This window comes from Bos indicus x Bos taurus, chromosome 19, assembly GCF_003369695.1.
Source record: "Bos indicus x Bos taurus breed Angus x Brahman F1 hybrid chromosome 19, Bos_hybrid_MaternalHap_v2.0, whole genome shotgun sequence".
Lineage (NCBI taxonomy): Eukaryota > Metazoa > Chordata > Mammalia > Artiodactyla > Bovidae > Bos > Bos indicus x Bos taurus.
Window position 1 is genome coordinate 41,798,169 of NC_040094.1, and position 7,174 is coordinate 41,805,342.

The window sequence follows — 7,174 nt, forward strand, 5'->3', positions numbered from 1 at the left end:
TGTGATGGAGTATAGTAACTGATTTTTGAATACTGAACAAACCTTGTATACCTGGGATACATCCTACTTGGTTGTGCTGTATAATTCTTTATACATTGTAGGACTCAATGTGCTAGTATTTTATTGAGGATGTTTGCATCGATGCTTGTGAAAGATATTGATTTGTGGTTTTCTTGTAAAGTCTCGGTCTGGTTTTGGTATTCGGGTGATGTTGGCCTCCCAATTAGCTCATATACTCTTTGCTTCTAGCTTCTGAAGGAGACTGTAGAGAATTGGTATAATTTCTTCCTTAAATGTTTGGTAGAATTCACCAGTAAACCCACCTGGGCCTGATGCTTTCAGTTTTGGAAGATTATTAGTAGACACAGGCCTATTTACAACATTTCTTTCCAACCTCAACATACAGCATTTTCCTGGCTGCTGGGGGGAACTTGGTCTATATCTGCACTTCCGAGACAAGGGATTCCAAGTATTTTGATGGATCCTGAACTCTGCTCACTAAAGAAGATGGAAAACCAATCAAACAAAAAATGTAGTTTCCTACAGGGTGTTTTTTTTTTTTTCTTGTCAAGAATCCATTCAAAATACACATTCATTCAAAATCCATTTATTGACTGCTTTGATGTTAGGCACTGGGATACCAAGATGAATGGGACAAGATTCCTGTCCCCACGGAGCATACAGTCTATGCATGCTCTGTAGAAGCATGGAAGTTCTGTTCAGTTGCTCAGTCATGTCTGATTCTTTGCGACCCCATGGACTGCTGCACACCAGGCCTCCCTGTCCATCACCAACTCCCGGAGCTTGCTCAAACTCATGTCCACAAATCAGTGATTCCATCCAACCATCTCATCCTCTGTCTTCCCCTTCTCCTCCTGCCCTCAATTTTTCCCAGCATCAGGGTCTTTTCCAATGAGTTAGTTCTTCGCATCAGGTGGCCAAAGTACTGGAGTTTCAGCTTCAGCATCAGTCCTTTCAGTGAACATTCAGCACTGATTTCCTTTAGGATGGACTGGTTGGATCTCCTTGCAGTCCAAGGAAAGGGAGACTCATAGGCAAATAAGGCCCCAAACTCCAGGCTGCTGCTTGCCTAGAGCCCTACGAAGGAGGGAAATGCACCATCCTCTATGGTAACCATTAGTCACGTGTGGAGGAAGAACGTGCCCGGTCTATACTGAGACATGTCATCAGTGTGAAGAGCTTCCCAGGTGGTACTAGTGGTAAAGAATTCACCTGCCAATGCAGGAGATGCAAGAGATGTGGTTTTCCTGGGTTGGGAAGATCCCCTGGAGTAGGTAATGGCAACCCACTCCAGTATTCTTGCCTAGAAAAAATTCCATGGACAGAGGAGCCCTGGTGGGCTACAATCCATGGGGTCTCAAAGAGTCAGACATGATTGAACACACATACGTAGATGGGAAATACAATTTAGATTTCAAAGACTTAGTTTGAAGAACGTAAATATCTCATTGGTGCTTTTTCTCTTGATAACATGATAATATTTTGTAGATGTTGGGGTAAATAAAATAAACCAGCAAAGTTAATTTGACCTGTTTCTTTTCACTTTTTGAGATGTACTTTATTAGCTTCCAGGGCTTCCTTGGCTCAGCTGGTAAAGAATCCGCTTGCAATGTGGGAGACCTGAGTTCGATCCCTAGGTTGAGAAGATCCCCTGGGAAAGGGAAAGGCTACCCACTCCAGTATTCTGGCCTAGAGAATTCTATGGATTGTATAGTCCACGGGGTCGCAAAGAGTCGGACATGACTGAGCAACTTTCACTTCACTTCACTTATTAGTTTCCAAAGACTGTTGTAACAAATTTCCACAAACCGAGTGGCTTAAAACATCAAAATGGAGTCATTCAAGGTCTGGAGACTAGAGGCTGGATTTTGGGTCGTTGGGAAGAACTGGTTCCTTGCCTCTTGCAACTTCTAGTGGCTGCCCTGGAATTCCTGGGCTATGGTCATGTTCTTCAATCTCTGCCTTGTCTTGTCTTTGCTTTCTTCTCTGGCTGTGTTATCTTTTGGGGGGGCTGCACTGGGTCTTCATTGCTGCACATGGGCTTTCTCTGGTTGCAGAGCAAGGAAGGGCTCTTCTCTAGTTGTGGTGCAGGGTTTCTCAGTGTGGTGGCTTCTTTTGTCTGTGCTGGCACCAGCCCTAGGGTGTGTGGGCTTCAGTAGTTGTGACTCGTGGGCCCTAGAGCGCACGCGCAGTAAATGTGGCTCATGGGCTTAGTTGCTCTGAGACATGTGGGATCTTCCTTGACTAGGCAGGTGGATTCTTAACCACTGGACCACGAGGGAAGTCTGTATCTGTGTTATCTTTTGCCTCTGTTTTATAAAGACCCTTACGATAGCATTTAGGGACCCCCCTAGATAATCCAGGGTAATCTGTCTGTGAAATCCTTAATTACATTGGCAAAGATCCTTTTTCCAAATAAGGTAACACTGGAAAGTTCCAGGAGTTAAGACTTGATATTTTGAGGGTGGCCATTATTCAATCTCTATGTGTGCCTGCTAGAAAGTTTAGAGTTACATATGTGACTTGATTATATTTCTGACAGTTGCAGGCTATAGTAACTCCTGACTCCTGGTGCCAGAGAAAACATCTCAGACTCAAAAGGACATTCAAAGTGGAGGGGGATGGTGAGTAACCTGGGCGAGGTAGGAGAGGTGAGAAAGCCTGGGATACTCCTAGACTTTTGGGGTGTTCTCTGTAGCTAGAACTCAGGGTGAGGGTGTGAAGAACGCTGGGAGAAAAATCTGGAGAGACGATGTGTATACAGCATCACTTTTGCCCACTTTTCTCCTAGTGAGCCTTGCTTAGCTGGAGAGGCTGGACACTGACCACTGTGTTCCTCAGACTCTGTTGCTGCTAGAGTTTTATTTAGGAAACAGGTCTGTCAATCAAACAGACTTGGAAACATGACTCGTCACTCAGCATGGTTATGGAGGCACTGATTTAGGGGGCAGTTGCCTTCTAGCATCCAGTGTCCAGCTTTGTGGGTGCAGAGAAGTTGTTGTTCAAATGGCCTCCTGACCCCTCAATCAGTTAGGTGATGGTTCTTGAAACCAACAGACCTTCTTGGGTGGTTCCGGATTCCTTACCTTTTTGATGGTGTCAGAGGAGGTGCTTGCTTCTTAGGGTGGGTCCCAAGTTTGTCTTTGGAGTCATTCCTGCAGGTGCAGCCTGTTCCTTTAGCCCTTCTGATGAGTTTATCAGCATGGCATTACCTGCATGACATTCCTTTCTGCTTAATTTAGCTAGTGTGGTTTCTGTTTCTTGCTGCTGAGTGATGCAGGTGGGTTGGTCCAGGGGGTCAAGGGCATGGCAGTCGCCCTAAGCAATCTGACTTTTCTGTTGCAGACGTTGGAGATACAGGAAATGCTTTAAAGCAGAACAGGAACAGGGAGGAAAAGCCGTGAACATCTTTGTGCCCGAGAAAGATCTCCTTGCTTCAGGGAGGTGCTGAACCCCTTGAGAGGGTAGCTGAGGAGCAGGCCTTACTTTTCTCTGGGACTGTCTTTTCTCTGGGGTCAAGACAGGTGCCAAAGATTTAAGAGGGCTGTTCTTTGCTACAATGGGGACAGAAAAGTGACCTAGCCTCCGGAACTTTCCAAGCTTTATTTGCAGCAGGCAAGACTGAAATAGCAGGAAGGGCTTCTCAACAGAGACAATAGTGAGATTTTGGTAACTAAATTAGCTAAACCAGGCTCTGTGTGAAGGGCCAGAAAGAGCAGAGCAAGAAAAAGGCCGTACCTGGCACTCTGGATGCTCGAATTTACACTCAGTCTCTGTGGCCAATTAGCTGTGATGTCAGAGCTAGATGGGCCCCTTGGGCGCTGCCATCACCCTGAACTCAAACTTTATTATTCGTATGTCATCAGTAAAAAATGTTGAGCAGGCCTCCCTTATATCTGTTTATAAATTATTTTCATAGAACTAAATAAATTATAAACATAAAGTATATGCATAAAATACATTAGCATATACATTATAAAATATATATTATGAAATATGTACACTATACATATATGAATAAGCTAGACATTATGCATATTATTATATGCACATTATAAAGCCACATAACTAGAAATGAAAGAGGTAATAAATACAAACAGCTTTAAAATAATTTTTATGGCATTTCATTTCATAATGGCCTAAAATCCCTTTTTGCTCTCCATAATGAGAGCGACGCCATTGAATATCCTTCTTTATTTTTGAAAATCCTAGTTTCACACTCTGCAGGACAGTGACTTGAATGTCTGGTACTAAATTCAGTTTATTTCAATATTCAGTTTTAAAGGCTGTCACAGCTGAAAAGAAGGCTTCATGAAGATACCTAGATCCAGATGGACGAGGTGCATTGTGGGCTGTGCTCATTAAACCGTGACATTCATTTTTCAGTTTTCAATGCCATCCACCAATTATGCAAAGGTTTTGTTCAAAATTGACTTTCAAATTTCCATCCTCTCTCTCATGTCAATCAGTTCTTCGTGCAAAGAAATTGGAATATGTTGCATTTTAATACTTTCACAAATGGATTTTAAACCCACTCAAACTCATTTTAAAGCAAGTTAAAAATTCCTTTTTTGTTTTCTTTGATGGGTGGATGTGAAAGATCTTGGGAACACATGAGGTTTTCGGCAATAAAATCAAGGAACAATGGGAACACTTTCCAACTTTATTTCTAAATGTTCTCTCATACTATAGTCCTTCCAAAAAAAAATTACTTCCTTAACAACTGTTTAAACTTCACCTTTGTCCTCATGAAAAGAGATTTCACTTTTGGAAATCATCACTGGAGCACTCAACGCACAACCCTTGTCCCTCCTTCCTGAAATGTCAAATGAAATCATGTCCTGGGATCAGCGGGAAGTGCTCCTGGTTTCTTGCTGTTTCTTCGCAGAAATCTTTTTAGGCCACTTGTCCTTTTTTTAAAAAAAATTCTGTTTTGAAATTTTTATTTGGCTACACCAGGTCTCAGTTGCCGCACGTGGGATCTTCAGTCTTTGTTGCCTGCTGCATGCAGTATTCTAGTTGCAGCTTCGGGGATCTAGTTCCCTAACCAAGGACTGAACCTGTGCCCCCTGCAGTGGAAGTGAGAAGCCCTTCCACTGGACCGCCAGAGAAGTCCCAGTTTAGTTTGAATCAGACGTTACAATCTGTGCATTCCACTGAACTGAGCTTATGTGAATGGCAACATGTCACAATAGGTCAGAAGTTGAGCAATCGAGTGAGGGTGCCGTCCTCAAGTTCTCTGCCTGATGGACATGTCTCCTACCAGACATTGACTAATGTGGGGGACATGATCAGCCAAAATAGACTGAGTGGGGGTGCCTGGGCCAATTTTTATGTTAAATATTAGCTGAGCTGAATTCTTTTATTTCTTTTTAGATAGAAATACATGTGGAAGCATGTATGTTGAATTCTAAGATTTTCTTCCCACATACCCGTGGATCAGTCTGTTACCCTGTGGGGTAGGTGGTCAGATCAGCTGAGGCTTGGGCTGGGAGCGGGTAATAAGAGAGTCAGAGTGGCTAGTAAGACACTTAGGTCCTTGCTTTCCTGGGCCTCCTTCCAATGCCCACAGAGGCAGAGTGGTTTCTGCAGCCCCAGCCCCATTGCGCCGGGTCCTGCGGTCTCAGGAATACCTGTCTTCCTGGGGCCTGGGGCTGGGACCTTGGCATCTGCTCTACATTGCTCTCTGGGAAGCACACTGGGTGGGCCCCAGAGTAGGTGTGAACAAGCTTCTGATCATAACACCCTTTTCCTTTCCTACCCTTTCCTCTCTTGCGACAGAGTCTGCATCAGTCTGACCAGAGCTAAGTCATGCGTCTTCTCTAGACCAAATATTTTGTCCTTGACTTTGGGACACAATTTGGTGATTCTTACACCTTAGGGTTAAAGCAGGCGTGCATGCTTAGTCCCTCAGTTGTGTCCAACTCTTGGCAACCCCATGGACTATAGCCTGCCAGGCTCCTCTGTCCATGGGATTCTCCAGGCAAGAATACGGGAGTGGGTTGCCATGCTCTCCTCCATGGGATCTTCCCGAACCAGGGTTTGAACCCGCATCTCCTGTGTCTCCTACACTGCAGGTGGATTGTTTACCACTAGTGCCATCAGTATCCAAACCCAGACAGTCCGGGGGCTCGCCAACCTCAGGCCTGCCCATCTTCCTGGGGAGGGGGGCAGAGCAGGGTTACTCCTGGGGACATCAGTGCCTGTGTCCCACTCCTGGCCAGGGTAGCAATGACCAAGCTTCTGGACCATCTGTCCAGGGCCTGGCCTGGAGAAGGGGGCCCTGGCCAGCTCGGGGAGGAGGGGGCTGCAGCTGGTGATCCTACATAGCCCTAGGCCCAAGGTGAGCTCATCAGATGAGCAAGGCCTCCTGCTGAGCCTAGCGGGGGGGGGGGGGGGGGGGGGGCGGGGCGGGGGGGGCGGGGGGGGGGGCGGTGACTAAGAGGACGCTCTGTGCTCTCCTAACCCGCCGGTTCCTACTGCGTGCCCCCTCTGTCTTTACTTCTTGAGCTTAGCTCTGCTGTCACTGACAGCACCAGGCAGCCTTTGACATACAGCAGCTTTGGAGCCATGTGCGGCCAAACGGCGTGGCATTCAGGGCAACACCCCTGTGTCCTTCAAATTCAATTCCTTTCCTTCCTGGGTACATAGTGACACTACAGTTCCCAATCTCCCCTGCAGGCAGTCAGAGCCACGGGCTGAGCTCTGGTCAGTGGAATGTAGCTGAAGAAATGTAAACCACGCCGCGTCCTGGTCTGAGCTCACTTTCTTCCCTGTCCCGTGGCCAGGTGTGGAGGACCCAGGGGAGGATGGCAAGGCCCTCCCTACAGTGGGCTGGAAGAGGCTTGAGTCCCTGCAGAACTACAAGGAGCAGAACCTACGCCCATTGCACACATGGGCCCGGGGCAGTGAAAATGCAGAGTCATAACCACTTAAAGAATTCCCAAATTTATTAAGATTTTTTTTTAACTTAAAAAAAGAAAAAAATCTTTTGACTGTGTCATCTGGCATGTGGGAACTTCGTTCCCTGATTAGGAATCAAACCTGTACCCCTTGCATTGGCAGCATGGAATCTTAACCACTAGACCACCAGGGAGGTCCCTTGAATTCTTTAAGATTTTTTTACCGTGGGAGTTACAAGTTTAGTCTCTGG